Here is a 14421-nt window from a genome sequence, read left to right as displayed (position 1 = left end):
AGTGCAAAGTCTGCGTCATCCGACGTTGTTTCGTGTGTTTTCAGCTATGGTTTTCACAGGTAGTATACTCAACCTAGACTGATGGTCCAGGTACGTAACTCGTCTGGAGCCGCATTAGACATAGCCTACTCCAAAGATTTGTGTTTAGCAACTCTTTGAGGACCTTCAATTTAATTCTAAATATTGATCAGTATTGGTCGGTGTTCGTTTTAATTACCCAATCACCGGATCACTTCGACATATACGCCTATTCTGAATGCGTGTTACAACCACCTGCTTTGTAAGTTAATTAGTGAGACCCCAAAATACATACAAAGAGCTATATGATTTAATATGTAGCGTAATGTGTAATGCAAAATTACAGTTTTCTTCCTTGACCGTTGTAAGGTTTCCATGAGTGATAATCTAACTGAATTGTAGTACCGACATTTTAAAATAGAAATGTTAGAAGTGTTGCTTCAATCAAAGTAAATTTAAGGAATAGGAAGAAAGAAACTAAAGTTGAAGTGGCGCCCTTAAAGCAATTCAGCACCATGGCTAGCACCATGCACAGCCTGCACGCACACGTACAAAGTAAACACACGCTCGAATACCCACGTTATAAAAAGGGAAACGATACTGTAAAAAGACCTCACAAGACGAGTAGAGAACTCTACTTTCACTGCTACACCATACAATATCAGCTGGGGTTATCCCATTCCGGGAACAAACAGTGTTTCACACCCATAAAACACGGGTCAGATGGTGTACACACGACCCACCCACAGCGTGGCGAGACAGGAACATAAGTGGTCCTCACAGTGGGATCTAGACACTTCCTGATTTTCTCATGTTAAAGGATACATTATTCATCTGTTCCCTTCCAGCTAGCCAATGCTACATTTGAACTTCCTTTACATGAGGCCCATCAGTATCTCCACTTAGATAGGAATTGAGTGAAAGATAACATTGGAAATATATTGTTTACTAATTACTCTGCCTTTCCACACTCAACCCTAAATGCCATTCTGTAACTCTCTACTATCTCAAAAGCACTGCGGTCAGTCATTCTGCTTAGTTTACACCCTGTGGTCAGTGGTCAAACAAGCACAGACAAAACATGAACTGCAAGCAAAAATCAATTCCTAGACTATTAGTTTGAACTGTAACAATACACATTTGTATAGTGAGGTGCTGAGTCAGTCAAGCGCAGGATGGAGTGACACAACAACATTGATTAGACTATGTCCTCCTGAGACATTACGAAACAGGCCTATCCATCTTCAGTCTGACAGAACACTTCATTGTGTGGAAAGTTTGTATCTTTATGCTGAATTGTTCAAATGTCTTGCTTTAGGCATGTAGTAATGTAGGTGGGATTTCTTTATTGAAAGTGTAAAAGAAGCTGACATTTCCAGAAGGCAAGATGAACACCAAGAGGTACATTCTAAGTAGGGTCAGCCATAGGCAGTTTCACATCTCAAGTTAAATGGGAATTCTCTGGTTTAAAAAATCTAAAGTCTAGACAGATCTCAGTGTCAGTGGCCCAGGGAGAGATGGATCTGGAGTGGTTTGGATCACATGCTGTGAGTGTCTATTATTAACTACAGGATGTTACCTCAGTTGCTCTCTGGGTAAGCATGGGCCAAGGACATGCGAGGCCAGATAGTATGCCCCACCTGTGTCTGATGCAGACAAACCTGTGTTTTCATATCAATTGTATGACTTTAATATATTTGTATCAAGTTGGAATTGAGTTAATTCAGTTTGGAAATTTGATCAAACTAAAACAAAGTGTGTGTGTGTATGTTTGTGTGTCTATGTGGGGGGAGGGGGCTGAAAACAGCTAGTTTCCCATAAAAACATTCTCATTATGAAGTGATCAAATATAAACTAAGACCCCCGAGGGGAGGGGCTTGACTGTGGTAACCCCACCTTCTTTTTGGTAGCAGACAGGACATCATATTTAGTTCATCAGCTGTGCTGTGGATTCATCCGACAATTCATAATAGCATTTTAGCACTGACACAACACACACACACTCCACCCACACTACCAAGCTACAGATAAGGACTTGGACCTGCCAGAGAAATCCACAAGCTAAACTATAATAGGTTAGGTCGATTCAAAACAAGAAGAGGCGCTTCAGCCCACACTGTGAAAAAATTAATAATCCAGATTTCATCATCCTAATCAGCCTTATTATGAGTGTGTCTTGACAGGTTCCTTGTGACACGTGTCAGAACCTGCCTCCAGGATGCATGTAATGCTGTGGGAGACCATCTCATCTCCCGCTCTCCTGCCATCCTCTCTCTTTCTTATCCATTTCTTGCAGCTTTTCTTCCTACAAGCTCGCTGCCACCCAGCTAGAGAGTTGGTATGAGACTCAAGAACACTGGACTGGTGCAATGCAGCTCTAAACACTCTAAATAATGTGAAAGAACTCATTGAGGAAGTAACACAAGCTCTGAACAAATGAACAGAAACTCGGTTTAGAAACCGACAGGGTTTGGTTTCCTAATTAGTCATTCTGACAGGAGACAGATGTCAGTGCATGACATGACTGCCCCAGACTTGGACACAATCTTCAACTCAATCTAACGATCCCATGTGCCCTCTAAATGTAGAACCGCAATGTCAAACCAGGGGAGAGGCAATACGTGAAGTTACATTTTAGAAATAAGGCGTTTTTTTTTAAGGTTCGAAATAATCTCCAGCGGTCGACATTGAGCCCACAAGGGCACGGACCCTGGTGTAGAGTTACCATGCCAACTGAGGGGATTGGTGTCTAGCAGATGGCGTAGTAGCACAAAGGATGTTGGTGCCTGCTGCTCCGCCTTCCAGGGGATCAGTGATGGGGTGTGCGCACGTGAGTTGGTGTGTGAGTGTGGGACTGAAGCTTATCTGGGGCTGAGACCCCACAAACCCCCTCGCTTACAAACACTTCAGAGCACACGCATACTGTCACCTTCAAATCCTAACCCTAATCCCGTAGACTCCCTTGAGTGCTAAAGCGCACACATACATTTGTACACAATTTCACCTCAAAATCCCACCCCCGATCCCTGTGTCGCCCGTCAATCTAGTGTAAATCACCAGTCTCGCTACACTGCAGTTCTGAATACAGCGCAGAGGGAACAAACTGGCGACAGTACACATGCGACAAATCCATGAAGTCTAAATGCAAGTCAAATGAAAGAGGTCCACATGTCATGTCATACCAAAACTGCATCTGACCTCACAAAGGACACACTTCTCCTACACCGATACGTTCTTACGGAGCGGCGTGTACTCAGGACGAGTAAGTGGACCCCTGTTGAGAAGTCATCCAGGCTTTTCTCACAGGGCGACATCTGAGAGATGTGGGATGTGGAGTGAGGGGAGCTGAGGAGTCAGTCTCGCCGCACCATCTGGTCTAAAGGTTAACAGGAGAGGAACGGAGCAGTCGACATGAGAGAAGAGGAGGGCACAGGGCTCGTGGCATCACCTACTGAAACACTGAAGGGCAGGATGGGGATGAGTCAAAGTAGAAGCATGGTGGAAGAATTACTGTCACTAGGAAATCAAAATCATTTCTCTTCTCAATCATTTAAACAAATTACAGCAACAACTACAGTACTGCCATTATTCATTTCTCTGACTCTCATGCTACCTTCATGACATCCCTCTTTTCTCAAACCTGTGCACTTGTGTGTTCTGTAAACACTGTCATTACACACATTATTTCCTCTTGAGGACATGGAGCTCTCGCTTCAAAATAAACCAAACTCATCCCTATTCAATGGATGCCCATTATTCCATAACAATGAATAAATCATTTTCTATGATGGGGTGATTTAAAGTGGCTCACAAGCTGAATAAGAACAATCCACAACCAAAAATAGGATTCCTTCTCTTCCTTTCTCTAACCACTGAACATTCGAATGTATATGAATAATGATAAAGCAAGCAAGAACGTTTCATCATGGTCTATGGTATGACGCGACCATGCTTCCTCCCTCTAGCAAGACGAGTGACAAAACACTTGACACTCGTTTTTCTATTATTTGTTATCTCCCTTGACCCCCCGTGGCCTGAAAGCTGGCTCCAGCTACACTGCTAATGCTGCGCTCCATGGCAGCTGCATAGTGGGATATGGTCCAGGCTTGCATCATTGCCACCCCATCAAAGAAAGCTGTTGCAGTACAGGTCTCAATGGCTATTACAGTTTTGCTTGTAAGAAAGGGTAACAACTGGGGCTACAAAAACATTGCCATTGGTCAGTGGTTAGCCTGTCATTGCCTGTGAATGAAAAAGGAAAGTTGTATCAAGCTTAAGCTTTCACTTTGATGGCCATAAGGCAATGTTTTCTGACCTATAAGGCAAGTCAAGTACTTTTCTTATGTTAGTCCTTGGTGAGTCTTGCTTGCTGGTCATAATGTGGCCATGGATACAGGCATCATTAAGTATAATTTAGCATCATTATCAGTATTGAAAGCCAACTGCTGTAGGCTTACTTCCAGGTTTCACACATGGACTCTCAATCTGTGGTTGGACGCTTCAGCCAGCCAGCTACTGGATTGTCTCCTCATTACACGGTCCATTTTATTCCAATCCATGGACACACATTTGGTTCTCCACAAATCTATAGCACAAAAACAATTGGATAACTAACATCCCTGATCCAGAATAAACAGGCTCAGGTAATACTGAGTGATAGATTCAATACAGGGCAGCAGATTGTTCTACACAGGCTCAATAGGCCGTAGCTATTTGCTTGCTTGATGTTTTGACTAACATTGACAGATGACCAGCAGCTTAGTCATCCATGGAGATGCAATCACTGAAGTACTTTTACTATAGACACAAGCATCTGTCTCATTTGGAGAAACTGCAGGGATTCAAAACACCTGACCAAGTTCAGACCTGTGATATACATGACAGGGCTCTAATTGTGTAGACATCTGAACTAGAACAGTTTATCTGAGGACCGTTATTATCAGACAGTGCCATTCTTAGTAAGATATAGTAGTGTCCTTTTGGAGAACAAAAGCAAAAAGAGTAGTCCTATTGAATTGAACGGGGGAATAAACGCCGCTTCAGATCACAGTGTCACCTGACACCAGAAGAGTTTCTCTTATTGAAATCCATGGTGGGGACATCTATAGTGGTTACATGCCAACAAACAGAGCAGCCACGAGGAAAGGCTGTCATCACCCAGAGTGGCACAGTGCAATAACAAGTAGAAGCAATGGGAGAATAGAGTAGGCAGCAATGACAGCTTGAGCACAAACCTCACAATCTCTATAGAATATAAATTGATCTACCGAGAGAAGAGTCAGATACAGGGCTTCCAGTTGTCCACTAGATTTGATACTGTAGAAGACTGAGACTGAAGAGTCAGTCATGTATGAGTTTATAAAAAGCCTTATCAAGGGGCTGATACCATTCAAATCTAGTAATGTCTAAATCAATTTGCAATTTCATCTGTAACAGGAGTTGCTGCTGAAAGCAGGTTTCTAATTGGAGAAAAAACTGATAGTGTTACAAATTGATTTATTACTTTAAGACTGGGATGAGCTTGCTGGGGAAATTACAAACTAACAAAACCTATTTTTTACAGGGATGTTGGCAAAATAATAAAGCCTCCTACTGTATCATCATCATTCAATTCTGTCAGACAACAATTAGATTTTAGTAGATGAGACTAATAGTCTAATCTGATGCACAACAGTATAGAGAATATGTCTGCCAAGGGGAAATCTGCCACACTAAGAACTCCCTCGTGTGCTTATCTGCTGTAGGTGTATTGAACCAGGATCACTGCACTCGAAATCCATCAAGGAGATTTGGAAAGGACCACAGTGTGCAATGGTTAATCCTATTGTGGCCCCCTCACTGTCATGCCTGCCAGAACATTCATTTGAACACACACATACATACACACGTGGATAATCAACACAATCTCAAACGCCTATTTTTCTTTTTTCCCTACGTGAGCGAGTATTGACCATGTGGAAGCCCTTTTTCCCATCCACTAGCAGCAAGTTCCAGATTAAGTGTGTGTGGGCAGCCCTTAAGAACCTTTCTTATTAGAGAGGTAAGGTGCCTGGTAACCCCTCCTACACATCATCACCACCATCATCATTACTTCAAGTAGCACAGCACTCAATAGTGGATGGCTACACCGAGGAAGTCGTTCTCTGATTCTGGGGTTGGTAAACAATCAGGGGCTTTTGTCCAGGACTTGAAGACAGTTTTCTATAGACGAGTACTGAATGAAGGATTCTTGTTTCATCGTCAATGTTCAAAGCTTTCTGAAGGGTCCGTTAAAAGGGTTGATGCTTGCAGTAATGTCCCTGTGATGTCGCCAAAAGTCAGAGTCTAAGGCCAGCTCTGGAGAGAACAATGCAAGAGAAAAGGCAGACTGTGTGTTCCTCAAGGGTTAATGGGGATTGAATCCATGTCTTACCTGATAGAGAGCACTCCACCATGTTGAACTCATCCAGAATGAACACCGCTGTAGAAACCCCCACATGGATCACACGACAGACAGTAAAACTCCACAACACGTCCTCCACATATTCCACCGTTAACTCATATCTGCAGGTGACAGGCTTCACAAAGTCTTAATAATAGCCATCCACTATTGGCTTTTTGTCATCCCTCACACATTCCTCCCTCTCTGCACGACCCCAGTGTTCTTGGCATGCGCTGAAAGTGCTGTGTGAAGCTGCTAAGACGTCTCGTTCTCGGCGGCCGAGGCATTCTTCTCACATCTCTGCTAATGAAACACTGGGGTGCAGGGCTTACACATCTATTTCGGCCAGAATGCCAGGCTCAGTGTGACTGACACGCATCCGAAGGGCTGCATGGATGATGGCTAAGTTTCTATCTTCTTGCCACAGATATTACAGTAGACCTACAACCCGTAATGCAGTATGTGTCATACCATTTGAGTGCTTATTGGTGAATGCTATAAGCTGAGCTAGACTGGTTGGTGACTGTCATGATATGGTTCTCCAGTGGTGCGTGTGCGTGCCCATGCATAAGTGTGTGAAAGTGTGTCTGCAGGCAAAAGGATGAGCATGTGTTCAGACTCCACTAGAAACCACTCTAGCCATGGCGACAAGTGACACACACTGCCATGGAAAGCACGTGTGTGATTGTATGCGCATGCGCACGTGAGGGTGCAGCTGTGTGCACATGCACATTTGTATGATGAACACTGTGGTGGTAGCTGTTGCTAAATGTGAGTGAAACAGTAGATAGCAATGCAGAGATGATTGAAAAACAGAGAACACAGTGATAAGAAGTGTATCTCTATCATCACTATCTACAGGATAGGAGACAGAGAAATGATCAAACAAGAGCAAAACTGGAAATAACTTGATGGGGGACCTCACAATGCCTTTTGACCCAAGTTCTAATGTGACATTTTCACAATGCATTCACAGCACACTCTCACATTCACACACACAGACACATGCACACACTCAAACACACACATCCCCCTCTGGGCTTCATACTGAATGTGTGTTACTGTAATTGTCACGGAAGAGTAGTTTTATAGAAAGGTGCCATGGAGGAATTTGGCTAGGACCATTGTTTTGTTTCCATGTGTTCTAAATATGGAAACAAATATGTAACAAACAAAAAAAGACATATTGTCCATTTGACTCAGATTGGACTTGCGTTGGTGCCAGCTTTCCTCAGTGAAGGACAAACATGTCCAGTTACACTCATTTATGAGTAATATCTGAGTACAATTGACTATTATCCCAGCAATGGAAAATATGGATAAATAAGTCCTATAATTTCAGCATGTTGACATGCTGATCAAACACTAACATAATGGACGCATGTTTGGAAATCACATATAAAAAACCCGACTCATTCTACTGAGTTGAAGTTGTTGCATTGTTAGAAGCAGAGTGCAAATTATACAATGACAATCGGGCAGGTCCACTTCTTCTCCAGGGCGTGTATTGACCCCCCGACCTGTTGTTTTGACCTCTTTTTGGGGGGTCCAAGTCTTAATTAGGGGGGTCAGACCCCGCCAAACCCCCCCGTAATTTGCACCCTGGTTCGAAGCATGTTTGATAGGAAATGAAGCTTTTATCTGTGTGCCAAACTCCTGTCTGCTCAAACACAACTCCTGTCTGCTCAAACACAACTCCTGTCTGCTCAAACACAACTCCTGTCTGCTCCATGCCAAGGCTACCTCAACGTCTCTCCTCACCCTTCATATTTCAAGAAGTCACATTCAGGTCAATCCACATGTGTTGTTTTCAATAATTTGCCACTTGTGTGGATGGGTCTCTTTAGGAAGTGACTCAAGCTAAAAGCCTGTGTGTGTCCTCTCATTCGAACATGACCTGCCATGAGAGGACTCAGGAGGACTGGTGGAGTGTAAGGGAAGTGGATGCTTTTAATCTGAATAAAAAAGGATGAAATAATGGTCCGGTGCTGTTGCAGTCAATATGCTGTCCAGTGATGCTGGACAACCTTCCTTTCAGATATGGAGGGAGTAAGCATTAGAGGCATCAGCAGAGAAAGGGTGTCCGTATGTATGTATGTGTGTATTTGTTTGAGTATGTGTGTGTGTGTGTGTGTTCATGTGTATGTGTCTATGGTATTTTGAAAGACAACAAACAGACAATCGAATGCCTACAGTAGATGACATTTGATGACTCACAGGTACTACAATATCATATCCCAGTCACATCAATGTTTCTGAATGAGGTGGATTTGAAATAGCCAAGAATGGCTGTGGGTGTGGAATTCAAATATTATTCGTGCCTCTGTCCCAAAAACTAATTGATCATAACTGTCAAAATCTCATCCACCGACCCAGCTTCATCACCCAGTTTGATGAATTACATTCCTGACTTTGAGAATTCTCTTGATTGACAGGAATGAATAGAGGTACCTGAACCACTTGATTTTCATCAGTCTACTATACGACCATTTAAACAAACTGCAAAAAGGCTAGTTTCCTCTGCCAAATGCTTGGTTTGGGATTGTGCCAAACCTAGTGAGAAGGGAAGGCATTGGGACTATGGTCACATCAGATGCCAACATTTCCTAAATAATCCAAAAAGCCAGTCAATATTCCTGATCAAGGCTGATCAAATGTAGAGGTCTAGATTAGACCACATGGTCAGCACTTTATGGGTTGACCGTAAAGAGGTGGCCTGAGTGGCTGGTCTCTAGCGGCTACCTCTTATAGACTATGTGACACTCCTAAACAAGCCCTCAGGGTCCTTCTGGTGTAAATACACTGTCTTTTCATGATCTACTGGGTATTGCTCGGATGACCTACTTTTTTGATACTATATCTATTGGGAATGTTTTGAAACAATGAAAAGAAATCTGCTTTTACTCTGTACTGCTACCATGATAATGCTGCTTTAAAAGATTGAAAACAGGCTACTGTCTCAATTAAAAGTTCAAACAGAGACACCCTAAAATTTGCTGTCCAATGCTCTACTTGCAAGGCACAACACCATTGGCATAAGCTCCCCATTGTGTAGTAGCGTGGATGGCTGATTAGGGCTCCATTGTGGGAGCGTGGTGTGCCTCTGTTGGCTGATGCCGTAGTGACTTTCCCCCTTTGTATTAAGGTGAACAGACTCTAACAAGTAGCTCTATGGTTACCAGGGCAAGACAGAGCGGAGGAAGCTGGGGGAGGGGAAGCGCAAATCAGAAAGGAACGATGGGGAGTCGTCCGTTTTTTTTTATTTATTCCCTCCATACCCCCTTCCACTTAATGTGTGCATCCCATTCCCTCCTCTTGTGCCTGAAGCGAAGGTGACTTGTACTCTTACAAGAGCTCCGTAGAGCAGTTTTATCGTGGCAATGGCTTTTAAACAGCAGTAGAGTTGAGAAGACAGCTATGACAACAAATAATAAATTGCGAGATCCACAAAAGAAATTACGAAAGTCATCGATCCCCAGTATTGGGATGAACATGCTCCACTCTCTGGAACATTCAGGCTGGCCTCTGTTTACACTCTATTCACACACAGTGCTGTAGCAGATAGTATCAGAGAGTCTCCCAGCGGAAGGTAAAGCTCTGTTAAGGAGAGATTATATCAAATCAATATGGAATGCACCTGCTATTTTCAGCAGGAACCCTTTAAAAGATTCATCCAGCTCCCCAAACAGATCGCATGCAAAGAAATATTCATGAGAACATACGACTGCACGCACAAAGACGGGGAGGAGTATTTCTGTCTGCCAAAAGACAAGATCAAGTGTGCAGAAGCACGCTGCTGAGTCGGGAGAGAGGGAGGAAATCTGTGGATTCTGATTAAATTATCAGGAGAGAGAGAGAAAGAGAGAGAGAGAGAGAGAGAGAGAGAGAGAGAGAGAGAGAGAGAGAGAGAGAGAGAGAGAGAGAAAGGGGTAGTTAAGAATGGCTCAAATAACCACACGCAACTTCTCATCCCACGTTGGCCTACTTCACCTGAGAACGGGAGAATTGTGGAAGGCTCCCCTTACCTTTTTCCGGGCTGAGACTTCGGATATTGGCGGAATCTTCCATACTGTATCTCCCAAAGAGAAGCCTCCATGTGCTGCTAGAATCAGGATGTAGGGGCTGGGTGTTCCCGCGCCACCATGAGGGGTGCTGCTTTTAGGCAGGAGGGCGAGGGGAAGCTTCGAACCACGAGTGTCATCTCCGAGGTGTGAAGACCGAGGAACTTACCTACTCTCACTCTCTTTCTCTGTCTTACCGTCTGTCTATCTCTTGCTTTCTTCTCTCGACTGTGCTGGTTCCCCTCCTATCTTGTTCACACTAGCTCACACACATCGCCTTCTCTCTCTCTCTCTCTCTCTCTCTCTCTCTCTGTCTCTCTTTCTCTCTCTCTCTCTCTCTCTCTCTCTCTCTCTCTCTCTCTCTCTCTCTCTCGCTCTCTGAGGGGAGCTGGCAGGCAGGCAGGCTGCTGCTAAGACGGTGGTGTGGTATGGTGTGGTACAGTTCTATACCGCGCTGGCCAGGGGGAGCGAGGAGCGCCTGGAGAGCCTAGGGAGCGTGCTCAGTGCATTCAGCCACTCACAGCCCTCTTGTGCCAGAGAGCACTCGCTCGGCAGAGATCACCTGGGAGAGGATGAGCTATTAGAGCGAGAAAGAGGGAGGGAGGGAGAGAGGCAGGGAGAAACAGAGAGGGGGAGGGGGAAACAGAGTGAAATAGACAAAAGGGGAAGAAAGATTGGGTCGGGACACACGTGGAAAGGGGATGAAGAGAGACAAGATGAAGAAAGAGCGAGATGAAGACACTGAGGGGGGGAGTGGAAGAGACAAAGAAAGGGAAGCGCAAGGTGGCTGTGATTTGCCGAGCGAGTTCTGGCACACATGTATTATTCAGCACAGAGCTGCTGAGAGGACAAGCCCAGTGTGGATGGGTGCATCCCAGCAGCAGTGTGGAGTTGGAGTGGGAGAGAGGGAGGTTGGGAATAGATAGAGCAAAAGAGGAGGAAGGGATAGGCCACGCTCCTGAGCTTTGATCTGAGTGCAGTGGAAGGGCAGGGCTACACTGTACCTGCTCACCTCTGGTTGGCCGGTACAGGGAGGAGGAGGATGAGGAGGGGGGGGGGCGTTGAGAAGGTATGATCCAGATTTGACATGACAACATTTGTGACAGGAATCACTCGTATGAAAACAAAATCGGTCATGTAGAATGACATGTTAACGCTTAGTGACATACACACAGCACATTAGATGCCTAACGAGGCAGTATTCAAGTATTTAAACCCAGGATGTCGAGTGATTCCGTCTATAAAATGTATTTCCTCTTCTACCGCTTACAGTCTATTAGGTCTGACCATCTTAACTGTGGTCGTTACAAAGGATGGAAGATTATTGTTCCTGTCCAAGATAACTGTACGTGGCTGTCAGAAACAATAATGATCCTGAAAGACTTCCAGCTTGTTTCTGGTGACCAAATGACAGAGAGATATTTAACTTGAGCTCTGTAAAAGGCTCTGTGCCATTACAAATATGACTGTCATCTGTCATAATTGATTTGATTTGTCTTAGAGTGCTGCTACACAACCGGAACAAACCACAGATGTTTTGAGTGGAGTCAGTCTGTACAGATTCTACTGTGAAATGACAACACATTCGAACATGTTTCATCTTTAGTTCAACAGTAATGGATTCCAGGTAGCATGTAGTTTGGTAAACACTTCCTTCTAAAACCCCTACAGACCAGACATAAATGTCCACTTGATGACAACCGATCACAAAGCCCTTTCACAATGAATAATCATTTATTACATATTAATAGTAATAATCTTCTTTTCATAAACTATAACTTTACACATAAAATGTTTGTGTTTAGTGCAGATGCACATTTCCTCAATTTACTTGTTTCTACAAAGGCGGGTGTTTTCAGCCGCCATTTTTAGAATGTCACATTTTACAGATGGCTTTTTAACACATTTAACTCACCATTGTATCAAAACGTGTGATCCAGTAAAGGCCAGCATACATTCTTCTCCAGCCAGAGGTCCTGTATAGGTTGTCGTGCTACAACTCTTACTGCTCGAGTGAACAGTAACATAGTATAGAAACTGTCCAATCAGCCGTTCAGTGTGTGTGTCTGTGAGGGTGGGCTGTGTGTGTGTGTATATGTGTGTGTGTTGGGGGGTGGTGGTGGTGGTGAGGGGGGGGGGGGGATTCTACGGGGACAGACAGCAGGCAGCCAAAGGCTGAGTGAGTAGAGACCACTGGAACGGTCCATGAGGGATGGTCTAATGGCTTCTTAACATGGGGACTCAGAGACCACTAGTATGGCTCATGAGGCTGGGGTAGATGGAAAGTGGTTCCTTTCAATATAGAAAACTATATACAGTAGTACAAAATCATTTAAAGGGGTAGTAGGGAGTACTCTATGAAGGATTGTATAAAGCTACAACCAAGTCAGCATAGCTTGTGATGCAGACAGATAGGTCTATATTTGACAGGGGACAGTTGTGCAGTACCAGCTGGGTTCAGAGCTGGGTCAGTGGTGCTGTGGAGGTGTTTTTTCCTCTGAAGCCCTAATGAGTGGACATGCTTCAACACTTGCGTGTGGCGTCAGAGGTAACTGTGTACAACTGACGGGTCAGCGACCTGTGAGGTGACTCCAGGGGCACCGATGCGCCTCATCACCTACGACAGGCCGGAGTGATTGTGTGGCTGTTGGAGACCTTCACCTCAATGTGTGCTCTGTTTCCTCTGGGAAGATCCATTTGAAATTCTGATTCGGATGAAATAATTCATGCTCTGGAATTCTGCATGTATAAGCACTGAAAAACTCCCAGGCAGGCACGGTGGTCTTATTTTGGAGCGTAATGCGGAATGATTTACGTCCGTACACAACTCCTTGAGGTGTAAATGTCAAACTCTGAAACGCCATCAGTCAAGTGAGCACGTTATCATGGGGTGCATTGCATATCTGACGAGTGACCACACAACACAGCACGCACACAGGAACACAGCTAGCTGCCAGCTGACTAATGCCGGATCTCAGTCAAACCACAGCAGCCCACAGCACAAATTCCCAGTTCCATTCCAGATCAGGGGAGATTCATATCACATCCTTTGAACTCCTGTTTGCGATGAATCATTCAAGGGGTTTGGAGTCCTGGTGACCTGTACAGTTATGAAGAAGACATGAAATATTTTGTTCGAACAAGATAGCCAGAAGAATATCCCTGTGACTTCTTCATATTCAACTCCCAGGTCCCCAGGGTCTGCTTAGAAAGAGACTTGACAGGTTATCTCCAGAATCATTACACTGTCGTGCTTTCGTGTAATCTGATTGGAACAAGAATGGTCGATACTTCTCCCAGACCCAGGGATAGAAGCTAAACCCACAGAGGCTGCCTTCGTCTGATAAGAAGCTGCAGCCCGGCTAACACAGCTCTGATAATATTTTAAGTTCACAATGAGTGTGTTTGAATCGATAAACACACTGTGGATGGCTCTGAAAGCTCCAGTTTCCGCTGTGTCGAAGCATCACAATGACCGAAAGGAGGAAGGGAGGTCAGGCTTTTGTGTGGGGAGAAAACACTCTCCCGAAACCAAAGTGAACACATGTCCCTTAATTCTTTTTATGATAAAGGCCTTTAGAATTGGCTGTGGTCACGTATGTTCCTTTATTAGCTATGGTGTGAAGCAGGGCTGCTCTCTGGAAGGAGAGATAATGAGCCAGCACTGGGGAGTAGAAGGTCCAGCCGTGGCCACTGTGTCTTCTGATCCGATCTGGGGAACTAAAGGAGCTGTTTGGTCCAAGGTCAGATGGAAAAAGGAAAAGGCCATTTGCTTTGTCCTTGATCCCCGTCCTTAGTCCGTCCACGCCAGGGCTGGTCAGGGCTGGATTCACGGGAGGCAGGGTCATCTGAACAGATCATGAACCTCACTTCTACAGACTGGCGAGTGAATTTGCTTGCTGACACGTGTACACACAGACA

At 44.5% G+C, this 14421-nt stretch overlaps 1 protein-coding gene across 1 annotated transcript in view; it reads right to left on the bottom strand.

The window, feature by feature from the left end:
* The window catches only part of plch2a (phospholipase C, eta 2a), a 79986-nt gene that overhangs the window by 33360 nt on the left and 32205 nt on the right, over positions 1-14421 (bottom strand). The window lies entirely within an intron of this gene.

This window comes from Hypomesus transpacificus, chromosome 18 (genome assembly GCF_021917145.1).
Source record: "Hypomesus transpacificus isolate Combined female chromosome 18, fHypTra1, whole genome shotgun sequence".
Classification (NCBI taxonomy): Eukaryota; Metazoa; Chordata; class Actinopteri; order Osmeriformes; family Osmeridae; genus Hypomesus; species Hypomesus transpacificus.
This window is presented reverse-complemented; position numbering and strand designations above follow the sequence as displayed.